Below are 13424 nucleotides of genomic sequence, written 5' to 3'. Positions count from 1 at the left end.
ACCAGAGGAAGTGTGGAGAAACCAAAGGAAGTGTGGAGACACCAGAGGAAGTGTGGAGAAACCAGAGGAAGTGTGGAGACACCAGAGGAAGTGTGGAGAAACCAGGAGGAAGTGTGGAGAAACCAGGAGGAAGTGTGGAGAAACCAGGAGGAAGTGTGGAGAAACCAGAGGAAGTGTGGAGAAACCAGGAGGAAGTGTGGAGACACCAGAGGAAGTGTGGAGAAACCAGGAGGAAGTGTGGAGAAACCAGGAGGAAGTGTGGAGAAACCAGAGGAAGTGTGGAGACACCAGAGGAAGTGTGGAGAAACCAGGAGGAAGTGTGGAGAAACCAGGAGGAAGTGTGGAGAAACCAGAGGAAGTGTGGAGACACCAGGAGGAAGTGTGGAGAAACCAGGAGGAAGTGTGGAGAAACCAGAGGAAGTGTGGAGAAACCAGGAGGAAGTGTGGAGAAACCAGGAGGAAGTGTGGAGAAACCAGGAGGAAGTGTGGAGAAACCAGAGGAAGTGTGGAGAAACCAGGAGGAAGTGTGGAGACACCAGAGGAAGTGTGGAGAAACCAGGAGGAAGTGTGGAGAAACCAGGAGGAAGTGTGGAGACACCAGAGGAAGTGTGGAGAAACCAGGAGGAAGTGTGGAGAAACCAGGAGGAAGTGTGGAGAAACCAGAGGAAGTGTGGAGAAACCAGGAGGAAGTGTGGAGAAACCAGGAGGAAGTGTGGAGAAACCAGGAGGAAGTGTGGAGAAACCAGAGGAAGTGTGGAGAAACCAGGAGGAAGTGTGGAGACACCAGAGGAAGTGTGGAGAAACCAGGAGGAAGTGTGGAGAAACCAGGAGGAAGTGTGGAGAAACCAGAGGAAGTGTGGAGACACCAGAGGAAGTGTGGAGAAACCAGGAGGAAGTGTGGAGAAACCAGGAGGAAGTGTGGAGAAACCAGGAGGAAGTGTGGAGAAACCAGGAGGAAGTGTGGAGAAACCAGAGGAAGTGTGGAGACACCAGAGGAAGTGTGGAGAAACCAGGAGGAAGTGTGGAGAAACCAGGAGGAAGTGTGGAGAAACCAGGAGGAAGTGTGGAGAAACCAGGAGGAAGTGTGGAGAAACCAGGAGGAAGTGTGGAGAAACCAGAGGAAGTGTGGAGAAACCAGGAGGAAGTGTGGAGAAACCAGGAGGAAGTGTGGAGAAACCAGAGGAAGTGTGGAGAAACCAGGAGGAAGTGTGGAGAAACCAGAGGAAGTGTGGAGAAACCAGGAGGAAGTGTGGAGACACCAGAGGAAGTGTGGAGAAACCAGGAGGAAGTGTGGAGAAACCAGGGGGAAGTGTGGAGAAACCAGGAGGAAGTGTGGAGACGCCAGAGGAAGTGTGGAGAAACCAGGAGGAAGTGTGGAGAAACCAGGAGGAAGTGTGGAGAAACCAGGAGGAAGTGTGGAGAAACCAGGAGGAAGTGTGGAGAAACCAGGAGGAAGTGTGGAGAAACCACCAGGAGGAAGTGTGGAGACACCAGGAGGAAGTGTGTATAAACCAGGAGGAAGTGTGTATAAACCAGGAGGAAGTGTGGAGACACCAGGAGGAAGTGTGGAGACACCAGGAGGAAGTGTGTATAAACCAGGAGGAAGTGTGTATAAACCAGGAGGAAGTGTGGAGACACCAGGAGGAAGTGTGTATAAACCAGGAGGAAGTGTGGAGACACCAGGAGGAAGTGTGGAGAAACCAGAGGAAGTGTGGAGAAACCAGGAGGAAGTGTGGAGAAACCAGGAGGAAGTGTGGAGACACCAGAGGAAGTGTGGAGAAACCAGGAGGAAGTGTGGAGAAACCAGAGGAAGTGTGGAGAAACCAGAGGAAGTGTGGAGAAACCAGGAGGAAGTGTGGAGAAACCAGGAGGAAGTGTGTATAAACCAGGAGGAAGTGTGTATAAACCAGAGGAAGTGTGGAGACACCAGGAGGAAGTGGAAGTGTGGAGACACCAGGAGGAAGTGGAAGTGTGGAGACACCAGGAGGAAGTGTGGAGACACCAGGAGGAAGTGGAAGTGTGGAGACACCAGGAGGAAGTGGAAGTGTGGAGACACCAGGAGGAAGTGGAAGTGGAAGTGTGGAGACACCAGGAGGAAGTGTACAAAGATTTAAAAAAACTGGAACATTTCAAATAAATAAAGGAAAATGTAGAGAAACAACAATAAAACAGAAAGAAAAAAAAGGGAAAATTAACAGAAAATATCCACAATATTTTGACTTTTGATAGTTTGGTACAAAAGTAAATATTTGCCTTTTTTAGATTTAGTTTTGAATGTTTCTGATGTTTTGGATCTTTGAACTGAAAATGTTTTGTACATAATGCATTTTATGATGGTTTTATATTAAGATCATCTATTTTATATCAGAAGAACTTTTTATCTGTCAGTTTCAATAAAAAGTGTTTTTTCTTCTTCTTTGTTCTTCCTGTGGCTTTTGTGGTGTTTCTGCAGGAGCGACGAGACCCACGGACATTGTTTCATCTGTTTTTCACTCTCGCCTCAGATGAAACTGCTGCACATTTGATTCTAATGCGAAAATAATGCGTTTCTCATGAACAAAATCATCTTCGGGTTAAATTTAGTTTTAACAATGTTCAAGTGGATTTTGTCTTGAAGCGTAAAAAACAGACGAAACTATTTTTAAAACAGAATACGGCTAGAAATGTTATTTGAATCCAACAGATGATTTAACAAAAGAACCAAAATATCAGGAAACAAGAAGAAATCTTTTTGGAAAGAGGTTGTCATGACGGAGCGACTGTGCCTCATCGAGACTATTGTTTCTTCACCTCAATTATGTCCAAAAGAACAAATCAAACTGAATCCACAAAGATCAGACACAAGACGACATAAGACCATCTTTACACACATTGAGACACACACAAACACAACTAAACAAAGATGAAGAATCAAAAGGTTTGTTATTGTCAATGAACAGAATTCACAAACACAGAAACTTTCTTTGGTGATTTAGTGCAACATAAAACTAAAGGTAAGAAACTTATGGAGGTTCAGGTCCAGATGGCCTCCTGCCTGAGGGGCGTGGCCTCCTGCCTGAGGGGAGTGGCCTCCTGCCTGAGGGGAGTGGCCTCTTGCCTGAGGGGAGTGGCCTCCTGTCTGAGGGGAGGGGCCTCCTGCCTGAGGGGAGTGGCCTCCTGTCTGAGGGGAGGGGCCTCCTGTCTGAGGGGAGGGGCCTCCTGCCTGTGGGGAGGGGCCTCCTGGCTGAGGGGAGGGGCCTCCTGCCTGAGGGGAGTGGCCTCCTGCCTGAGGGGAGGGGCCTCCTGCCTGAGGGGAGTGGCCTCCTCCTGAGGGGAGGGGCTTTGATCCGACCTGTTCGCCGTGTAATAATAAGTCTGAGAAGGATTAGATTCTGTTGCTGACTTATTTATTTAAAGTGTACAGGTCTTATACTGAGAGTCATGTGGTGCCTGAGGTTCCTGTACAGGTCTTATACTGAGAGTCATGTGGTGCCTGAGGTTCCTGTACAGGTCTTATACTGAGAGTCATGTGGTGCCTTAGGTTCCTGTACAGGTCTTATACTGAGAGTCATGTGGTGCCTTAGGTTCCTGTACAGGTCTTATACTGAGAGTCATGTGGTGCCTGAGGTTCCTGTACAGGTCTTATACTGAGAGTCATGTGGTGCCTGAGGTTCCTGTACAGGTCTTATGCTGAGAGTCATGTGGTGCCGGGGGTTCCTGTACAGGTCTTAAACTGAGAGTCATGTGGTGCCGGGGGTTCCTGTACAGGTCTTATACTGAGAGTCATGTGGTGCCGGGGGTTCCTGTACAGGTCTTATACTGAGAGTCATGTGGTGCCTTAGGTTCCTGTACAGGTCTTATACTGAGAGTCATGTGGTGCCTGAGGTTCCTGTACAGGTCTTATACTGAGAGTCATGTGGTGCCTGAGGTTCCTGTACAGGTCTTATACTGAGAGTCATGTGGTGCCTGAGGTTCCTGTACAGGTCTTATACTGAGAGTCATGTGGTGCCTGAGGTTCCTGTACAGGTCTTATACTGAGAGTCATGTGGTGCCTTAGGTTCCTGTACAGGTCTTATACTGAGAGTCATGTGGTGCCTGAGGTTCCTGTACAGGTCTTATACTGAGAGTCATGTGGTGCCTGAGGTTCCTGTACAGGTCTTATACTGAGAGTCATGTGGTGCCTGAGGTTCCTGTACAGGTCTTATACTGAGAGTCATGTGGTGCCTGAGGTTCCTGTACAGGTCTTATACTGAGAGTCATGTGGTGCCGGGGGTTCCTGTACAGGTCTTATACTGAGAGTCATGTGGTGCCTGAGGTTCCTGTACAGGCCTTATACTGAGAGTCATGTGGTGCCGGGGGTTCCTGTACAGGTCTTATACTGAGAGTCATGTGGTGCCTGAGGTTCCTGTACAGGTCTTATACTGAGAGTCATGTGGTGCCTGAGGTTCCTGTACAGGTCTTATACTGAGAGTCATGTGGTGCCTGAGGTTCCTGTACAGGTCTCATACTGAGAGTCATGTGGTGCCTGAGGTTCCTGTACAGGTCTTATACTGAGAGTCATGTGGTGCCGGGGGTTCCTGTACAGGTCTTATACTGAGAGTCATGTGGTGCCTGAGGTTCCTGTACAGGTCTTATACTGAGAGTCATGTGGTGCCTGAGGTTCCTGTACAGGTCTTATACTGAGAGTCATGTGGTGCCTGAGGTTCCTGTACAGGTCTTATACTGAGAGTCATGTGGTGCCTGAGGTTCCTGTACAGGTCTTATACTGAGAGTCATGTGGTGCCTGAGGTTCCTGTACAGGTCTTATACTGAGAGTCATGTGGTGCCTGAGGTTCCTGTACAGGTCTTAAACTGAGAGTCATGTGGTGCCGGGGGTTCCTGTACAGGTCTTATACTGAGAGTCATGTGGTGCCGGGGGTTCCTGTACAGGTCTTATACTGAGAGTCATGTGGTGCCTGAGGTTCCTGTACAGGTCTTATACTGAGAGTCATGTGGTGCCTGAGGTTCCTGTACAGGTCTTATACTGAGAGTCATGTGGTGCCTGAGGTTCCTGTACAGGTCTTATACTGAGAGTCATGTGGTGCCTGAGGTTCCTGTACAGTTCTTACTGCAGATGACACACGCTTGGGTCATGAGGAGGAAGTGAAGAATCTCTGGGTCAAATCAGTTCTTACGACATGGAAGGAGCTGATCAGAACAAACTAAACACAGATGTTACAAACTTAAACTGGTAAAACTTTATGACCAAAGGTTTTGTACAAATAGAACTGACTGAGACTCAAGGTCTGGAGGACAAAAGGTCTGGAGGACAAAAGGTCTGGAGGACAAAAGGTCTGGAGGACAAAAGGTCTAGAGGACAAAAGGTCTGGAGGACAAAAGGTCTGGAGGACAAAAGGTCTGGAGGACAAAAGGTCTAGAGGACAAAAGGTCTGGAGGACAAAAGGTCTGGAGGACAAAAGGTCTAAAGGTTTTTCACCAGATGTAAAAGAGAATCACATGAAAAGATTTGAGATGTGGAAAGAGAAACAGACTTTTATTGTTTTTACAAATAAAGAGTTTTATAATGAAGACATGAAACAAGGTCATGACCTTTATAACCTCTGACTAAGATGTTTATCAAGACTTATGAAGCAGAACTTTCAAGAGGAATAATATCTAAAATATATCAATACATTTCTAATCTGGACAAATACTAAATATATTAAAAACAAATGAAAGAAAAGTTCATGTTGTTGTGACAGATGAAGAGTGGGAGGAGCCAGAGGAGCCCCTCCCACATTCATGCCCTTATTTCATCTGATGCAACAACTTTCTTCATAACTCCAGGTCAAAGGTCAAAGGTTGAAAAATGTACCTTTAGAATGTACTTTATAATGTACTTTAGAATATACTTTTGAATGTACTTTATAATGTACTTTAGACTGTACTTTTGAATGTACTTTATAATGTACTTTAGAATATACTTTTGAATGTACTTTAGAATAACCCTGCGACGAGTGTGCCACTGTCCAGGGTGCACCCCGCCTAAGGCCCGAAGTCACTGGGATAGGCTCCAGTCACCCGCGACCCCGAAAGGGAACAAGCGGTAGACAATGGATGGATGGATGTACTTTAGAATATACTTTAGAATGTACTTTTTGTATGTACTTATAGGAAGTTCAAAAAAAAAACACTCTTAATAAAACTCTTGGGAAATAAAATAAAATAGATAAAGATAAAAATAAGATAATAATAATAAAATAATGATAGTAGAATAAAATAAAGTAAAAATAGCTGGCACAAGACTAGGTAATACTATTAACAGGTAAATAAACAGAATAAAAACAAAATAGAACACTTTTATTTACATCAGTTCTGCCCATGGTTATGTTTGTTCTAGAGTCTGACAGCAGCAGAAGGAAAGACGTGTGAAACGTCTCCTTCTCACATCGAGGGTGGATCAGTCACTGAAGCTGCTCTCCAGAGTGGACAGTGTCCTGCAGGGGACAGAGTGTCCTGCAGGGGACAGAGTGTCCTGCAGGGGGCGACACTCATGGTCCAGCATAGATGTGAGTTTAGCCAGGACCCTTCTGTCCCCCACCTCCTGCACCGAGTCCAGAGGACAGCCCAGGACGGAGCTTTGTCCAGCTTCTTCCTCTCCCTCTGTGATGACCACACCTACAGGAGCTGATGCACCACAGAGGAGGAGAAGGTCTTCAGGAGCGGCCCTGTCAGGAGCGGCCCTGTCAGGAGCGGCCCTGTAAGGAGTGGCCCTGTCACTCCAAAAGACCTGAGTCTCCTCAGGAGGTGGAGCCGACTCTGGCTCTTCCTGTTCAGTCTGTGTTATGAGTCCAGTTTGTGGTTCAGATGAAACACCACACAACTGTCCGTGTCTGAAGTCTGCAGTGTAAAGGGTGAAGAGAAAGGGCACGAGGACAGTGCCCTGGGGTCCCCACACTGCAGGTCCTCCACACTGCAGGTCCCCCACACTGCAGGTCCTCCACACTGCAGGTCCTCCACACTGCAGGTCCTCCACACTGCAGGTCCTCCACACTGCAGGTCCCCCACACTGCAGGTCCTCCACACTGCAGGTCCCCCACACTGCAGGTCCTCCACACTGCAGGTCCTCCACACTGCAGGTCCCCACACTGCAGGTCCTCCACACTGCAGGTCCCCCACACTGCAGGTCCTCCACACTGCAGGTCCTCCACACTGCAGGTCCTCCACACTGCAGGTCCTCCACACTGCAGGTCCCCACACTGCAGGTCCCCCACACTGCAGGTCCCCACACTGCAGGTCCTCCACACTGCAGGTCCTCCACACTGCAGGGCCCCCACACTGCAGGGCCCCACACTGCAGGTCCTCCACACTGCAGGTCCCCACACTGCAGGTCCCCACACTGTAGGTCCCACACACTGCAGTGCCCCCACACTGCAGGGCCCCCACACTGCAGGGCCCCCACACTTCAGGGCCCCCACACTGCAGGTCTCCCACACTGCAGGTCCGAGTGTCAGACACACAGTCCCGGGCTCTCACAAACTGGGGTCGGTCTGTGAGGTAGTCCAGGATCCACTCTGCAGGTTGTACTCCACACCAGCCGTCTCCAGCTTGTCCCTGAGGAGCTGATGGTGTTGAAGGCGCTGGAGAGATGAAAGAACAGGATCCTCACAGAGCTGCCAGGCTTCTCCAGGTGAGAGAGAGAGCGGTGCAGCAGGAGATGACGGCGTCCTCCACAGGCCGATATGCAAACTGCAGCGGGTCCATGGCTGAGCTCACGGTGGAGCGGAGGTGGTCCAGGACCAGCTCCAGTGTCTTCATCAGGACGTGAGAGACACCGGCCTGAAGCTGTTGAGGTCTTTGGGGCGCGGTGTCTTAGGCACAGGTACCAGACAGGAGGTCTTCAGACCTGTGGTACCAGACAGGAGGTCTTCAGACCTGTGGTACCAGACAGGAGGTCTTCAGACCTGTGGTACCAGACAGGAGGTCTTCAGACCTGTGGTACCACCCTCAGCTTCAGGCTCATGTTGAAGACATGCTCCATAACTCCACACAGTTCATCTGCGCAGGACTTAAGGAGCCTGGGGCTGATGCCTCAGGTCCTGCTCCTTCCTCACTTTAATCCTCTTCAGCTCTCTCCTCACCTGTGCTGCTGAGACAGTCAGTGGTTGGCAGGGGGACTGTGTGTTGGGGGGACGGGTGAGTCCAGGGGGACCGTGTGCTGGGGGGACAGGTGAGTCCAGGGGGACTGTGTGCTGGGGGGACGGGTGAGTCCAGGGGGACCGTGTGCTGGGGGGACGGGAGAGTCCAAGGGGACTGTGTGCTGGGGGGACGGGTGAGTCCAAGTGAAGTGGGGAGCTGATGGTCCGGGGCAGAGGTGAGAAGAGGGTGTGGGCCATTGTCCAGCTGTGGAAGAGGGAGCATGCAGCTGTGCAGGGGGAGGGGTCTGTGCAGGGGGAGGGGTCTGTGCAGGGGGAGGGGTCTGTGCAGGGGGAAGGGTCTGTGCAGGGGGAGGGGTCTGTGCAGGGGGAGGGGTCTGTGCAGGGGGAGGGGTCTGTGCAGGGGGAGGGGTCTGTGCAGGGGGAGGGGCGGGTGATTGATCAAATCTCAAAAAGTGCAAATTTAAATCGCTCACCCACTGTAGATCCCTCTCTGTCTGGACAGGGGGGATTGAAGCCTGAAATGGTTTTCAGGCTCCTCCCACTCCCTGAATGTTCTGCTGCTGCAGCTGCAGCAAAAGAACTTTAGATTGTACTTTTGGAGGCAGGTTTTAAGATAAGATAAGATAAGATAAGATATTCCTTTATTGTCCCACATGGGGAAATTTCATTGTTGCAACGCAGGTAGATACAGAGGGAAAGAACAGATCACTTAGAGGAAGTCTGAAAAACACTTTCAGTAGAAGATCTCCTATAAACAAAAACTCTGGTTCTGTTGTTTTTGTGTCTTTGAGCAGAACATTCGATGGAGCTCCAGGTTTCAGGACCACGAGTTTGTGTCGTGAAGTTTAAGGAAAGACCTGCCCTGATGATGTCATCTCTCTCTGCCCCTCCCCCTCTCTCTCTGATGTCATCTCGCTCTGCCCCTCCCCCTCTCTCTCTCTGGGTGAAACTGGTTGGACCTGATCCTGTTTGTGACTCGGCTTTTTGTGTTTACTTTACTCACAACGACGTCTTATTATGTCTCTAATGTGGGACAGAGGGTAAAGTGGGACAGAGCGTAAAGTGGGACAGCGGGTAAAGTGGGACAGCACATCACACAGGTTCTTGGATGACCTTCAGAGCACATCACACAGGTTCTTGGATGACCTTTAGAGCACATCACACAGGTTCTTGGATGACCTTCAGAGCACATCACACAGGTTCTTGGATGACCTTCAGAGCACATCACACAGGTTCTTGGATGACCTTCAGAGCTGTAGCATGTTTGAGGTGTTCGTCTCAGATAAAACCTGAATCATTTTCTGTTATTCCGGTTCTACAGTTTGAGTCACAGAACGGTCAAAAGCTCGTCTGTCTTGCTCTTCTTTTGGTTTGAATGTTCTGAAGGATCTCCTGAGATGTTTGTGCCTTTGAGCCTCACACTGACGATGAGGTGGTTCTAGTGTAGGAAACCAATAGTCTGAACATCGCAGTAAAAATGTGTGTTTTTCAGGAGCCATCGTGAGAATCCAAAATGCCGAGCAACAAACACTCCAGCAGCAAACCGTGAGTTTCATTCTGTCCTTTTACCTCAGAGGACCCTACGCTTTAGGTCTCTCTTTGGTCCTGACCCCGGTCTCTCTTGGTAGAGGATGAAGGTCAGAGGGTAAAGTGGGACATTTAACCTTGTTGACGTTGTAGAACTGAAAATCCTCAGTTTCGTTGAGATGATTTTCTAAAATGTAACAAATGAAACATCAAAATTACCAGTGGGAAAAAAAACAATTAAACATTTTTTGGAGGAAGAATTCATCATTGAATTTGTATAAAATGACAAGGAAACTTTTCTGAAATAAACTTCAAATTCCTTTCCCAAGCAACATTCCACACTTCAGCCACATCATCTTATTATTATATATATTATATGTATTATATATAATATATATATATATTATTGTATAATATATATTATATAAATAATAAATATCATATATATTCAATCTGAAAAACGGAAAGAGCGAATTTAAATGTGGTTCTGGAGTAGGACCTGTGGTTCTGGAGTAGAACCTATGGTTCTAGAGTAGGACCTGTGGTTCTAGAGTAGGACCTGTGGTTCTGGAGTAGGCCCTGTGGTTCTAGAGTAGGACCTGTGGTTCTGGAGTAGGCCCTGTGGTTTTAGAGTAGGACCTATGGTTCTAGAGTAGAACCTGTGGTTCTAGAGTAGGACCTATGGTTCTAGAGTAGGACCTGTGGTTCTGGAGTAGGACCTGTGGTTCTAGAGTAGGACCTGTGGTTCTAGAGTAGGACCTATGGTTCTAGAGTAGAACCTGCGGTTCTAGAGTAGGACCTATGGTTCTGGAGTAGGACCTGTGGTTCTGGAATAGGACCTGTGGTTCTGGAGTAGGACCTGTGGTTCTGGAGTAGGACCTATGGTTCTAGAGTAGGACCTGTGGTTCTAGAGTAGGACCTATGGTTTTGGAGTAGGACCTGTGGTTCTGGAGTAGGACCTGTGGTTCTAGAGTAGGACCTATGGTTTTGGAGTAGGACCTGTGGTTCTAGAGTAGGACCTGTGGTTCTAGAGTAGGACCTATGGTTCTGGAGTAGGCCCTGTGGTTCTAGAGTAGGACCTATGGTTCTAGAGTAGAACCTGTGGTTCTAGAGTAGGACCTATGGTTCTGGAGTAGGACCTGTGGTTCTAGAGTAGGACCTATGGTTCTAGAGTAGAACCTGCGGTTCTAGAGTAGGACCTATGGTTCTGGAGTAGGACCTGTGGTTCTGGAGTAGGACCTGTGGTTCTAGAGTAGGACCTGTGGTTCTGGAGTAGGACTTGTGGTTCTGGAGTAGGACCTGTGGTTCTAGAGTAGGACCTGTGGTTCTGGAGTAGGACCTGTGGTTCTAGAGTAGGACCTGTGGTTCTAGAGTAGGACCTGTGGTTCTGGAGTAGGACCTGTGGTTCTAGAGTAGGCCCTGTGGTTCTGGAGTAGGACCTATGGTTCTAGAGTAGGACCTGTGGTTCTAGAGTAGGACCTACTGTTTTGGAGTAGGACCTGTGGTTCTGGAGTAGGACCTGTGGTTCTAGAGTAGGACCTATGGTTTTGGAGTAGGACCTGTGGTTCTAGAGTAGGACCTGTGGTTCTAGAGTAGGACCTATGGTTCTGGAGTAGGCCCTGTGGTTCTAGAGTAGGACCTATGGTTCTAGAGTAGAACCTGTGGTTCTAGAGTAGGACCTTTGGTTCTGGAGTAGGACCTGTGATTCTGGAGTAGGACCTGTGGTTCTAGAGTAGGACCTGTGGTTCTAGAGTAGGACCTGTGGTCCTAGAGTAAGACCTGTGGTTCTGGAGTAGGACCTGTGGTTCTAGAGTAGGACCTGTGGTTCTGGAGTAGAACCTGTGGTTCTAGAGTAGGACCTGTGGTTCTAGAGTAGGACCTTTGGTTCTGGAGTAGAACCTGTGGTTCTAGAGTAGGACCTGTGGTTCTGGAGTAGAACCTGTGGTTCTAGAGTAGGACCTGTGGTTCTAGAGTAGGACCTATGGTTCTGGAGTAGGACCTGTGGTTCTAGAGTAGGACCTGTGGTTCTGGAGTAGGACCTATGGTTCTGGAGTAGGACTTGTGGTTCTGGAGTAGGACCTGTGGTTCTAGAGTAGGACCTGTGGTTCTGGAGTAGGACCTGTGGTTCTAGAGTAGGACCTGTGGTTCTAGAGTAGGACCTGTGGTTCTGGAGTAGGACCTGTGGTTCTAGAGTAGGACCTGTGGTTCTGGAGTAGGACCTATGGTTCTAGAGTAGGACCTGTGGTTCTGGAGTAGGACCTGTGGTTCTAGAGTAGGACCTGTGGTTCTGGAGTAGGACCTATGGTTCTAGAGTAGGACCTGTGGTTCTAGAGTAGGACCTACTGTTTTGGAGTAGGACCTGTGGTTCTGGAGTAGGACCTGTGGTTCTAGAGTAGGACCTATGGTTTTGGAGTAGGACCTGTGGTTCTGGAGTAGGACCTGTGGTTCTAGAGTAGGACCTATGGTTTTGGAGTAGGACCTGTGGTTCTAGAGTAGGACCTGTGGTTCTAGAGTAGGACCTTTGGTTCTGGAGTAGAACCTGTGGTTCTAGAGTAGGACCTGTGGTTCTGGAGTAGAACCTGTGGTTCTAGAGTAGGACCTGTGGTTCTAGAGTAGGACCTATGGTTCTGGAGTAGGACCTGTGGTTCTAGAGTAGGACCTGTGGTTCTGGAGTAGGACCTATGGTTCTGGAGTAGGACCTGTGGTTTCTAGAGTAGGACCTGTGGTTCTAGAGTAGGACCTGTGGTTCTGGAGTAGGACCTGTGGTTTCTAGAGTAGGACCTGTGGTTCTGGAGTAGGACCTGTGGTTTTGGAGTAGGACCTGTGGTTCTAGAGTAGGACCTATGGTTTTGGAGTAGGACCTGTGGTTCTAGAGTAGGACCTATGGTTCTAGAGTAGGACCTGTGGTTCTAGAGTAGGACCTGTGGTTTTGGAGTAGGACCTATGGTTCTGGAGTAGGACCTATGGTTCTGGAGTAGGACCTGTGGTTCTGGAGTAGGACCTGTGGTCCTAGAGTAAGACCTGTGGTTCTGGAGTAGGACCTGTGGTTCTAGAGTAGGACCTGTGGTTCTGGAGTAGAACCTGTGGTTCTGGAGTAGGACCTGTGGTTCTAGAGTAGGACCTGTGGTTCTAGAGTAGGACCTGTGGTTCTGGAGTAGAACCTGTGGTTCTAGAGTAGGACCTGTGGTTCTAGAGTAGGACCTGTGGTTCTGGAGTAGAACCTGTGGTTCTAGAGTAGGACCTGTGGTTCTAGAGTAGGACCTATGGTTCTGGAGTAGGACCTGTTGTTCTAGAGTAGGACCTGTGGTTCTGGAGTAGGACCTATGGTTCTGGAGTAGGACCTGTGGTTTCTAGAGTTGGACCTGTGGTTCTAGAGTAGGACCTGTGGTTCTGGAGTAGAACCTGTGGTTCTAGAGTAGGACCTGTGGTTCTAGAGTAGGACCTGTGGTTCTGGAGTAGAACCTGTGGTTCTAGAGTAGGACCTGTGGTTCTAGAGTAGGACCTGTGGTTCTGGAGTAGGACCTGTGGTTCTAGAGTAGGACCTGTGGTTCTGGAGTAGGACCTATGGTTCTGGAGTAGGACCTGTGGTTTCTAGAGTAGGACCTGTGGTTCTAGAGTAGGACCTGTGGTTCTGGAGTAGAACCTGTGGTTCTGGAGTAGAAAATGTGGTTCTAGAGTAGGACCTGTGGTTTTGGAGTAGGACCTATGGTTCTGGAGTAGGACCTATGGTTCTGGAGTAGGACCTGTGGTTCTGGAGTAGGACCTGTGGTCCTAGAGTAA

The 13424-nt window shown here is 49.0% G+C and overlaps 1 pseudogene; it reads left to right on the top strand.

The window, feature by feature from the left end:
* Positions 1–13424, top strand: part of LOC140346495 (uncharacterized) — a 45629-nt pseudogene that overhangs the window by 15535 nt on the left and 16670 nt on the right.

This window comes from Eucyclogobius newberryi, unplaced genomic scaffold (genome assembly GCF_026437365.1).
Source record: "Eucyclogobius newberryi isolate DKJ021-1_F unplaced genomic scaffold, fEucNew1.0.hap1 SCAF_6, whole genome shotgun sequence".
NCBI classification, from domain to species: domain Eukaryota; kingdom Metazoa; phylum Chordata; class Actinopteri; order Gobiiformes; family Gobiidae; genus Eucyclogobius; species Eucyclogobius newberryi.
Note: the sequence above shows the minus strand (reverse complement) of the source record. Positions and strands in the feature narration are given on the sequence as shown.